Here is a 12,273-nt window from a genome sequence, read left to right as displayed (position 1 = left end):
AAAAAGGAAAATCAACGAAGCAGAGAGACAAGCAAGTGAGATTCATATTTGCAGCAAAAAAAAAAAAGACAGAAGAGTTAGCCTATGGGTAGGAAAAAGAGTGATTTGGTCTGAGGTAACAGGAAATATGACAGTTCTCTCTATAAAATCACCTCATGTTGTGAAATCACCCCATGCACCATATTTCCAATCCCTGGTGAACATGTCTGAAGCAGGTAGCGGCACCTAGATGGAACTAGAAGTCTCCACCTCTTGCCAGCTGAATATTTACTGAGAGAATAAAAAAGGTCAGTTGTTTGGCTTGGCACAGAGAGACCACTGACTCCATGACCCTCTCCTGACTTACATGATTTATTAACTCTTGTGGCTACCTGCTTCAAACTCATTCACCAGGGCTGGAAATATGGTGCAGGGTGTGATTTCACAACATGGAGTGATTTTTATGGCTGTCTTTGGGGGGGGAGAAGTTGGGGCCACAACCAGTGACACTCAAGGGTTACTCCTGGCTATGTGATCAGAAATTTTTCCTAGCTTGGGGGGCCATATGAGATGCCAGGGGGTTGATCCCTGGTCCATCCTGGATCAGGCGAGTGCAAGGCAAATGCCCTACAGCTGCACCACTGCTATGACCCCAACAATTCTCTTTATTATACTATACCAAGAGTTTATAAACTAGCTTATTGGCATGTAGGAGGCATTGTGAAAGTAGAAATACCTTGGAATATAGAATTTCAAATCCAGTCATTAGCCTAGATAAATTGCTTGGTTTTTCTGAGACTGTTTTCTCAACTATGAAATGGGCATTATTTTCTCTCAGTTGAATGCTATAAGTCAATATGCTAGTTGCTTTTCAGACATAAATAAGTTAGGTGATGCATTCTCTTAATAATTTCTAGATATGTGATGTGGAAAATATTAATTCTGTACTGTACATAATATGTGCTCTGTCAAAATGCAGTCTCCTCTTCTGACCCACTGGTTTTGCAGAACCTCAAGAGCTAAGAGAAAAAATTGATTAAAAATAGATCACAGAGGGAGTAATAGCACAGCGAGTAGGGCATTGGCTTGCAAGCAGCCAACCTGGGTTTGATCTCTGTCATCCCAGACCATACAAGGTTCTCGGACCCTACAAGGAATGATTGTTGAGAACAAATCCCTAAGAGCTTCTATGTGTGGCCCCAAAACCAAAGAAAAATAAATAAATAAATAAATAAATAAATAATTAAAGATAAGTCACAGGGTATTCTTAGGAATAGGCCCAGAAAGATTGTATACAAAGGACAGTGACATCATTTTTCCTATCTAATTCTAGTTGACTCTGGAATGGGTAGCCCTGAATACCTTGTTATTAAAATTTTAAAAGGTCAGCTAATATCAAAGAACTAACCTTGCCAGCTACAATATTAGACCACATTGTGCATGAAAATGGCATAAATGTCTCCAGAAATTCTGTATTATTCAGAGGTCTTTGGTGTCCTAAATATCTGTTTGAAAGTTCTGAGGTCCTTTGACAACATTTTAATCTGGCTTTACTGTTACTATGAAGATGCTACAATTTCCTATAAGCAAATCCCTACAGAGTCTGAAAACATCAGAAGGAAGACAAGTCTTTAATCAACAATTAATCCTATTGACCATGATTAACATGTTCATACCATCATTTTTCCAGCATATATGCTACTGGCACTGTTAGGATTTCGTATGTCAAGACATATCTCACAGGATTACAGATTCCTTTAAATCTCCTTTTAAAGGAGCTAAAAGAATCTGACACAGGTCACATCATTTTAAGATTGTTAATATTAATGTGATAGCACTTCATATCCGCAATATCCTGGTTCCCTATAACCAAAGCTAGACATCGTCGTCCTAAGAACTTGGTGGCAGGAGAGTATTTCTCGTGGCAACTAAAAAATGTCATGAAAAATTCATTCCTGAGCATGCAGATGGGGTAACGTTGAAATTAATGAGGCACGCATTCACGTGAAATGCCTATTGTGTATGTACCAAGTTCCAGTTGCTATAGTAAGATCAGGGGGCATGAAATTAAAGATCCTCTTCCTACCTTCTTAAAGCTTGCTTCCAGTTCAGAGGTGAGACTAATATATAAATATAAAACCTCTATATAGTATTCTAGAAGTTAATTACAATAGGAACAATTATGAGAATGTTACTGTGCATATGGCTCAGTTTTGTCCTCATTCAATAAACTTTTGAATTTGCAGCAGTGTTATATTTCTAAACTCCTACTGCAAAATTTTGCTAGTGTCTACACTCTTGCACGCATGCCTCATCATGTCTATGGGCAGGTTATCCCAACAATGTAGTATGTCATCTAAGAACCTTTGTGAGCTAATTTTTTTCTTTATGCCACACCCAGTTGTGTCCAGGGCTTACTCCAGGTTATGTGCTCAACAGACACTCCTGGCAGTCCTTGGGGGACCGTATGTGCTGCTGGTATCTATCAAGGCTTGACTATCTCTGTGTTCTCATGAGCTAATGTTTCTCTCTTGCAAATTTCTCTTTTAGAATTCACAAACCTGCAATTGAACTAATTTCATGAATTTTACATTCATGCTATTTCATGCTATTTCCCCTCTCAGATTGTGTACATGCTATTCTCTCTGGAAAACACACAGGCTTAGGTACATGGAACAATACAGACCTTGGCCCACTGGTATCACAGGAAGACAATTTTGAAGGCACAATTATGCTTGAGAGCCTCCTTGATAGATGTGAAGAACTTTAATTCTTTACTTTTTATTTTTTCAGATATAAAGGAATCTAAACTGGCAAAGCTATTCCTGGAGTCAGAAGAAGAGTTGGAGGAGGCTGGGTCAAGCAACTTATGTACAGTACCCACCTCCTGCCAGAGTCACTGCCACGAAACCTTATATAAACACCACTCATGCCACTACAATGCCTGCTGCCATGAGGGTTTCACCCACAGCATTGATGCTGTAACAAAGATGAAGCAGAGCATCTCAGAGAAAATCGATTCAGCAGGTGCCAACAAAGTGCAGAAGCAAGACATTATTCTCGACAGCCAGAATGAACTTCCTTGGAAATGGGGGGTCAGGTGAACTGCTGCCCAGAACCACTCTTTTGCTATGTCATTGAGAACCTGTTCTTCAAGCCAACCTATGCAGTCCTCATCAGTTTCCTCAAGTAGAGGCTAGGCCAGGGGGAGTATTTCGGTGCCTAGCAGTTGACCCAACAGGACATTTTTTGGGGGGAGGTTGGGAAGACAGCTGTGATGAAGGAACTCTATGGTGTCCTTTATCACAACAATTGATACAACCCAGAACAAGAGTTTGTCAACGACTTGAAGAACATGTATTCAAGAGACAACAGAGATGGGAACTCAAATGGCTTTGAGCACATTTTCTCAGGTGAAGTCCAAAAAAGCAATGCCACTGGCTTACATAACTGGGTCCACGCCTATATGCAGAAGAAGGAGGATCTGATCTACTATTACTATCGCATATACAACAGGCTTTGAGATTCTGACCCCAACATTGTCCACCATGCAGTTCAATTGGGATAGCTACCATTTTCATAGGCAGCAGCCCTGAGTTTGCGTTTGCATTCTACTTCCTGTGCTTCATCACCAGGCCAGGCAAAACATGCCAACTGAAATGGAGTGGATATCCCTTGGCCATTCTAGACTTACTCTTGGGTCAAGACCACCTATGTAAATGGCCAAAAGTATACTACCACGACATGTGTTGTATATAGTCCATGCAACAGAGCTTCCAGCCAGAAAGAAACAAGAGAGCAAAGTACAGCATTGCTATTGCTCTTGGCTGGAGGGAGGAGGCATGCCTATGAAAAAATAAGTAAGGAAAGATCTCATTGGCAAACTGAGGCAAAGAATCAAATCTTATCCTCTAGCATTGTGCCTCTAGCATAGGAAACAGAGACCAGAGAGAGAAAGTAGGACTCAGTAATGCTCTTTTGCCTAAATTGTGGAGTGAAACCAGGAAAAGTACTTGACCTCTCTGGGCCTCATGTTTCTTTTGGTGTCAAAGAATAAAAGGATTTACTACATTTCCCCTTTTGGGGTGGGGGCTGGTGAGAGGACACATATGCCGAAAATGATTACTGTGAAGGTGTTTTTGATTGTTCTTAAGAACAACTACTAATCAAAATTACTCCAATGGCTGTAATTGGACACAACTTTGCAAGTAAGCCCTATATTGGGGCCTCAAAATTATTAGGCCACAGAAACCAAACAGTGGAATTTGTTTTTTATAGGGTAAAGTCACTTAGAACAAGACTAGTGAACTTCAACTCTGGATTGGAAAAGATTGGCATTGTGAGTTGGTTACAAGAAACGAATTTCTCTGGGCCTGAGTGTTCTATAGTCAATCAGCTCAGTAACCAATCAAGAAGCCTCCTGCATGTAAATGTTTGATAGAATCAGAGTTATACTTTGATCCCAAATGGTTTTTGAAAAGGTTAGAGGTGTGCCTAGCAGCCTGCCTTGCATGTGCTCGATCTGGATAAATATCTACCATCCTCCTCTAATCCCCCATAAAAACAAAGAAAAGAATAATGAATGTTGATTACTGGGGATTCAACCTACATCTCAAGTAAAAGAGTATATATTTATCAGACCTGAGTTGAGTTTGCTGAGTCTAATTCCTGGTACCATGTGCCCAGGCAGTCTTTTCTATATGAAACAGTTATGTTTCCAACTAGTGTTTGAAGAGTTCCCCTCTAGGAGAAAGATTTTAAACAGGAAAGGAACCTCTAAATTAATGTCAAGAATGCCATTATGTCAAGGCCTATACTATACAACAACTATAATTTGCACAATTTAGGCTAGAAAAATTTGAGAAAAGGTCCTCCTTTCTCAACCTCAATTATGTTTCTCCTGTTTCTATTGGAAATCAGAGGCTATTCCAGAGTCAGGACCTTGGTTAGAGCAGCATTTTTCAACCTTTTTATTCTGACTGTGAGTTTCCCTCCCCTGCCCTATCAATCAGTCCTATAAGTGGTAGCACCCATTTACATGATTTTTCACCTGTGGACTCACTTCTCTATAATATCTTAAGAGCCCATCAGAGGCATGAGTTCCCTGGTTGAGAAATATGTTTAGAAGGTTGGAGTTTCTGATTAAAGTAATTTAAGAAAACTTGGAGCCAGAGAGATAGCACAGCGGTAGGGCGTTTCACTTGCACATGGCCAACCCAGGACTGATGGTGGTTCAGGCATCCCATATGATCCCGAGCCTGCCAGAAGCGTTTTCTGAATACAGAGCCATGAGTAACCCCTGAGTGCTGCCGGGTGTGACCCAAAAAAAAAACAAAAAAAGAAAAGAAAAAAGTAACTTAAAGAAAAAAAGAAGCTAGGGACCGTGTACGGTATGCAATACACAGTTCAGTAACACCTTATGTCCAATACTGATTCTCTCCCTTTCTTATAGGTATTTTCCTGATAAACCTGTTCACTCTCTTTCCTACATACAAGTTTTGAGTACAGCGGTACTTCTCCAAAACAATTACAGACTTTGTCCCCTTTGTGACCAGGTTTCCTACGTGTGACTTTACTTTCCTACCATTTAGATTCCTACTCTCATGTGCCTGCCCCCCCAGGTCTTGTGTCTCCTATGGATATGGACATGGTGACCACATGTGACCCTTAGAATATCCTAGGGTTGAAAGGGTGGCCTTTGGTCCCTTGTGGAGAAACCCTCCTGTCAAGGTTCTTATCTAATACAGAATCTCAGTAGGCTTTATCTCAAACATGAAAAGGAGGGTTGAATTCTTCCTAAAAGAGCACATCTTGTTTGCTCTGCCATTCCATGAACTTAGGAAAATCTGACAATTATTGTAGCTGTTATGAGACAACAAGAAGTAGATATAACACACACTTAATTTTAACAATCCCAGCAGGATTCAGTACAGCAATTAGAAATGTTTCCCAAACAGACCACCCACAAATCCTGCACCTAGTTGGGCTGGCCATTCTCTACTTTCATGAATATAAAAAATCTTCAGAACTTGCATGGCAATGCTTGCTTCTTATGGAAAATACTGCTGCTCCCTCTGGACTAGAATGAAACACAGAGTGTTTATCTTTTGCTGATACCAGAACTAAAAGCAGTAAGTCCAGCACTTTTCTAAATGCACTGCAAAGCTAAATGTATGATTAATATATCAAGTTAGGTATTGCCTGTAAGTCGTTCTTCAATCTCTCCAAAAAAGTTTCTCAGCAAAATAAAATTGAAATACAGAATTCTTTGGTGAGATATTACAGTCCTATATCTAGCTAGGTGATGTTGATCCATTCCTAAACTCTAAATCATGTGATTCAGAGCATCTCAGCACAGTGGTTTGACAGAATTTCTGTGATCAATGAAGGTCTTTTTTCCTCTAAAGAACTTTTTTTAATGCATGTACTGCAGAGCTCAAGTAATGTCATTTCATTGAATGCCATTTTGATAAAGTTGAATGAGGAAAAAGCAGGATTCTTAGCCATTCTTAGACCATTGTTTCTGTTGAGATTGTCAACTTGGGTTTCTCTGAGTATTCCACATCCTTTCACAAACCAAAGATAAACATATTAGGTTCATTGGTACATCTCAGGGAACCAAGTCTCAATAAGAGTGAATGGCAGATATATCCTAGGCTAGGAAGATGCCCTATTCAGGTTGGGCTCCCACTTTTTGCCCTAAGGAACCAGACAGGAAGGATTTTAGAAACACCAAGAACCCAAACCCAAATAAGCAATCGGGAAAATAATGACTCAATGAATTCAGACTATAAAATGTGTTTGAGACTTTGCCACAAAGGTTGGGAAGGGTGTGCTGTTATGAGAAGGAACCACTATGACAATGAGAGTTGGAAAGAATCACTGTGGAAAAGAAATGGATGCAGAAAGGAGGTAAAGTGATATGCATGATACCCTTTCGGTAACAGGACTACAAATTACAGTGCCTAAAAGGAAAGAAGAAAACAGGAAGGGAGAGAAAGAGAGAGGGAAGATGGCAAGGAGGGGGGAGAGAGGAAGAGAGAGAGCTAAGAAAAATATCTGCCATAGAGGCAGGCTGGGGTGGAAGGTGATGAAAAGAAATTGGGGACATTAGTGCCAGGAAGTGTACAGCAGTTAAGGTAGATCAGAACATTGTATGAATGAAACTCAACCATAAACAATTTTGTATCTGTGATTTTCACCACAACAACAGGATGGAAGGGGATCTGGATGCCAAAGAACCAAGGCACAACATTCTATGGCATTATGATTGCAAAACGCTCAAAAAAAAAGCCACCAGATAGATAAGCCACCGATGTCCTAGATGAGGTCCAGGTTTTGCTTTGGTCAGGTACCAAGTAAAGGCTTTCAACCCTGACCTACATTTGTAGGAGCTTGGCAAGATTACTGATGGCATGTGGTGATATCTTAGAGAGAAAGAATAATTAAATGACTAGACAGCAGAAAAATAGAGTACAATTAGTCCGGGAAGCCTATCACAATTCCCTACATATCGTGCTTACAAATATGCAAAACAGTTGTGCAGAAGCTATTTTAAAGGAAGAAAGTCCAAAGACATCATCTTGCATCAAAAAAGGAGAGGCTAAAAAAAATATAAGGAGACACTTGGGCCGGAGCGGTGGCACAGTGGCAGGGCGTTTTCCCTGACCTAGGATGAAATGAAGTTAGATCCCCAGTGTCCCACATGGTCTCCCAAGCCTGAAGCGATTTCTTAGCTCATAGCCAGGAGTAACCCCTTAGTGTCACTGTGTGAGGTCCAAAAAAACAAAAGAAGGAGGAGGAATAAGAACAGGAAGATGAAGAAAAAGATGAAGAAGGAAGAGGAGGAGGAGGAAGAGGAGGAGGAGGAGAAGAAGAAGAAGAAGAAGAAGAAGAAGAAGAAGAAGAAGAAGAAGAAGAAGAAGAAGAAGAAGAAGAAGAAGAAGAAGAAGAAGAAGAAGAAGAAGAAGAAGAAGAAGATGATACTGGTGGCTTTTCTTTTTTATATATATTTTATTTAAACACCTTGATTACATACATGATTGTGTTTGGGTTTCAGTCATGTAAAGAACACCACCCATCACCAGTGCAACTTTCCCATCACCATTGTCCCAAATCTCCCTCCTCCCCACACAACTCCCGCCTGTACTCTAGACAGGCTTTCTATTTCCCTCATACATTCTCATTATTAAGATAGTTCAAAATGTAGTTATTTTTCTAAATAAACTCATCTCTGTTTATGGTGAGATTCATAAGGTGATCTGCAACCTCCAGCTCTTCTCTCTTTTGTGTCTGAAAATTATTATTGCAAGAAAGTCGTTCATTTTTCTTAAAACCCATAGATGAGCCAAACGATCCTATGTTTTTCTATCTCTCTCTCTGACTTATTTCACTGAGCATAATAGATTCCATGTACATCCATGTATAGGAAAATTTCATGACTTCATCTCTCCTGACAGCTGCATAATATTTCATTGTGTATATGAACCACAGTTTCTTTAGCCATTCGTCTGTTGAAGGGCATCTTGGTTGTTTACAGAGTCTTGCTATGGTAAATAGTGCTGCAATGAATATAGGTGTAAGGAAGGAATTTTTTATTGTATTTTTGTGTTCCTAGGGTATATTCCTAGGAGTGGTAAAGCTGGATCATATGGGAGCTCGATTTCCAGTTTTTGGAGGAATCTCCATATTGCTTTTCATAAAGGTTGAAATAGACGGCATTCACACCAGCAGTGAATAAGAGTTCCTTTCTCTCCACATCCCTGCCAACACTGTTTGTTCTCATTCTTTGTGATGTGTGCCAATCTCTGTGGTGTAAGATGGTACTTCATAGTTGTTTTGATTTGCATCTCCATGATGATTAGTGATGAGGAGCATTTTCTCATGTGCCTTTTGGCCATTTGTATTTCTTTTTTATCAAAGTGTCTGTCCAATTCTTCTCCCCATTTTTTGATGGGATTAGATGTTTTTTCTTGTAAAGTTCCATCAGAGCCTTGTATATTTTGGAGATTAGGCCCTTATCTGATGGGTATTGGGTAAATAGTTTCTTCCACATGGTGGGTGACTCATGTGTCCTGGGCACTATTTCTTTTGAGGTGCAGAAGCTTCTCAGCTTAATGTATTCCTATCTGTTTATCTCTGCTTCCACTTCTTTGGAAAGTGCAATTTCCTCCTTGAAGATGCCTTTAGTCTCAATGTCATGGAGTGTTTTACCTACATGTTGTGTTGTTCTATATACCTTATGGTATCAGGTCTGATATCAAAAATACATTTGGATATACCTTTGTACATGATGTTAACTTGGGGTCTGTGTTCGATTTTTTGCAAGTGGCTAACCAGTTCTGCCAACACCACTTGTTGAAGAGATTTTCCTTGTCCGCTTAAGATTTCTTGCTCCTTTGTAAAAATTAGGTGCTTATATGTCTGGGGAACATTCTCTGAGTACTCAAGCCTATTTCACTGATCTGAGGGTCTGTCTTTATTCCAATACCATGCTGTTTTGTTAACTATTGCTTTGTAGTACAGTTTAAAGTTGGGGAAAGTATTGCCTCCCATATTTCTTTTCCCTAGAAGTACTTTAGCTATTCAAGGGTGTTTATTGTTCCAAATGAACTTCATAAGTGTTTAATCCTCTTCTTTGAAGAATGTCATGTTTGTCTTTAGAGGGTCGCATTAAATCTGTATAATGCTTTGGGGAGTATTCCCATTTTAATTATGTTAATCCTGCCAATCCATGAGCAGGGTATGTGTTTCCATTTCCATGTGTCCTCTCCTATTTCTTGGAGAAGGGCTTTATCGTTTTCTTTGTACAGATTCCTCCAAAAACTGGAAATTGAGCTCCCAATCGACCCAGCTATACCACTACTAGAAATATGCCCTAGGAACACAAGAATACAATACAAAAATCCCTTCCTCACACCTATATTTATTGCAGCACTATTCACAATAGCCAGACTCTGGAAACAACCAAGATGTCCTTCAACAGATGAATAGCTAAAGAAACTGTGGTACATACACACAATGGAATATTATGCAGCTGTCAGGAGAAATAAAGTCATGAAATTTTCCTATACATGGATGTACATGGAGTCTATCATGGTGAATGAAATAAGTCAGAGGGAGAGAGAGACACACACAGAATAGTCTCATTCATCTATGGGTTTTAAGAAAAATAAAAGTCATTTTTGCAACAATCTTGAGGCAATGAGAGGAGGGCTGGAACTTCCAGCTCACTTCATGAAGCTCACCACAAAGAGTGGTGAGTACGCTATAGAAATAACTACACAGAAAACTACCATAATCATATGAATGAATGAGGGAACTGGAAAGCCTGTCTAGTGTACAGGTGAAGAGGGAGTGGGGAGGAGGGAGATTTGCGACATTGGTGGTAGGAATGTTGCACTGGTAGAGGGGGGTATTCTTTACATAACTGAACCAATCACCATCATATTTGTAATCGAGATGTTTAAATAAAGATATAATATAAAAAATGTCATCAGGAGGGGTCAGAGCAATAGCACAGCAGTAGGGCATTTGCCTTGTATGCCCTGGGTTTGATCCCCAGCTTCCCATATGATCCCTCAAGGCGGGAGCAATTTCTGAGTAGATAGCAGGGAGTAACCCCTGAGCATCACCAGGTGTGCCCCAAATCCAAAAAATAAAAGGAAAAGAAAAAAAGAAAAATCTCATCACACTGAGTATGTTTTTGGTTACTTTCCCTTATGTTTAATCAATATCAGATACAAGAGTTGTTTTAAGGAGTTCTGTATACCTGACTGCAACTAGATTATCTATGCTGCTTTTGGCTGTGATAAACATTGCCTATTCTTAAATTCATCCTTATTATTCAGGGAAGATTATTTTTAACCAAGTTTTCCAAAGACTGATCACAAAAGCTGAAAGAAATTGACTATTATTTCAATGGACTAGATAATTTCAAAATGATTAGCCTATTCTAGACAATGAGGAATTAATTTCTCTTGCTTTAACACTAAAACATAAAAAACCTTAAGGTACAGAATATTTGTAGATGAGATCCTAAAGAACATGTTGATTAACTCAGTAAAACTCTTGGGGATTCAAAGCAAGATAGTTTGAGGTACATAAACTTCCCAAAACTAGGGTAGATTTTTATTAAATAGTGGAATATCTAATTGTATATGTTTATCAGAGGTCCAAATATAATTTTAAATAATGGATAAAAATAAAAAATAATAAAGAAAATCACAGGATCAGGGCCTACGTCATAAAACACATTTCAGCCAGAGATCTGGCTCCCATAGTACAACACTTGTCTTGATATGTTGAGTCCTGGCTTTGATCCCCAATATAGTATATATGGTCCCCGAGCACTGATAGGAGTTAATTTTGAGCAATGATCCAGAAGTACTCACGACTCCATTCATTTGTGGTCCAAAGGAAATACACAGAGACACATATACAAAGTTCTTAGCTTTCTCAAATATCAGCTAGTAACATTTTTCCTATCTTATAGGGAATGTAAGCTCATGGAGAAAGAATATAATTAAAAGGTGGACTAAAATTAGAGGCTCTCAAAAATAAACTATTTAAATTAAAGTAAATAATATTACAATGCACAGCTGAAACAATAGTTCAGTGGTTTGGGTGACTGCCTTTTAAGAGGATAATTTGGGTATGATTCCAGAATCCTATATGCTACCCCATGCATTGTAAGGAATACCATATTTTTCACTCTATAAGACAAACCTGACCATAGATGCACATAGTTTAAACCAAGAAAAAAGTATTCCAAAGCAAATGGTGCAATGTGAGAAGGCAGCTGGGAACAACAAGCCTGCAAAGCCTAAGTATATTTACAATATGCTGGTCCACAGCTGGTTAAACACATTTACCTAACTTTTGTTTACATCATAAGATAAAAAAAATTATTAAATTCTCAGGCTTCAGCTCCAGGTGGCAATCAATCCATAAGGTGCTCAGACATTTTCCCCCATCTTAGTGGGGGGAAGTATAGTATATGAAAAAGATTCCGTAAGATTATTATTGGAATGTAAAAATATTGTATATAAAATTATTTCCTTAGGATTGTTCTGTGACTATTGCCCCACCTAGACATTCCAGGTGGGGCGCTGATGGACAGGGGAGGGGGGTCCTTTTGCGAAAGCTGTTTGCAGGCTGCAAGAGGACTCCTCTCTCTCTCTCTCTTTGCCCAATATTTACACCCTATCCTTGTTGTGTGGATTATTATTTGCTGCTGATAAATATTACCAAGGTCTCCCCGAAAGGGGACAAGGGGATGGGAAGTAATTTCTC

At 39.3% G+C, this 12,273-nt stretch overlaps 1 pseudogene; it reads left to right on the top strand.

Moving 5' to 3' along the window:
- Window positions 1–202: 202 nt before the first annotated feature.
- On the top strand, window positions 203–5,650 carry LOC125999031 (uridylate-specific endoribonuclease-like; annotated as a pseudogene).
- Window positions 5,651–12,273: the final 6,623 nt, after the last annotated feature.

The sequence above is a fragment of the Suncus etruscus genome, chromosome X (genome assembly GCF_024139225.1).
Source record: "Suncus etruscus isolate mSunEtr1 chromosome X, mSunEtr1.pri.cur, whole genome shotgun sequence".
Lineage (NCBI taxonomy): Eukaryota > Metazoa > Chordata > Mammalia > Eulipotyphla > Soricidae > Suncus > Suncus etruscus.
This window is presented reverse-complemented; position numbering and strand designations above follow the sequence as displayed.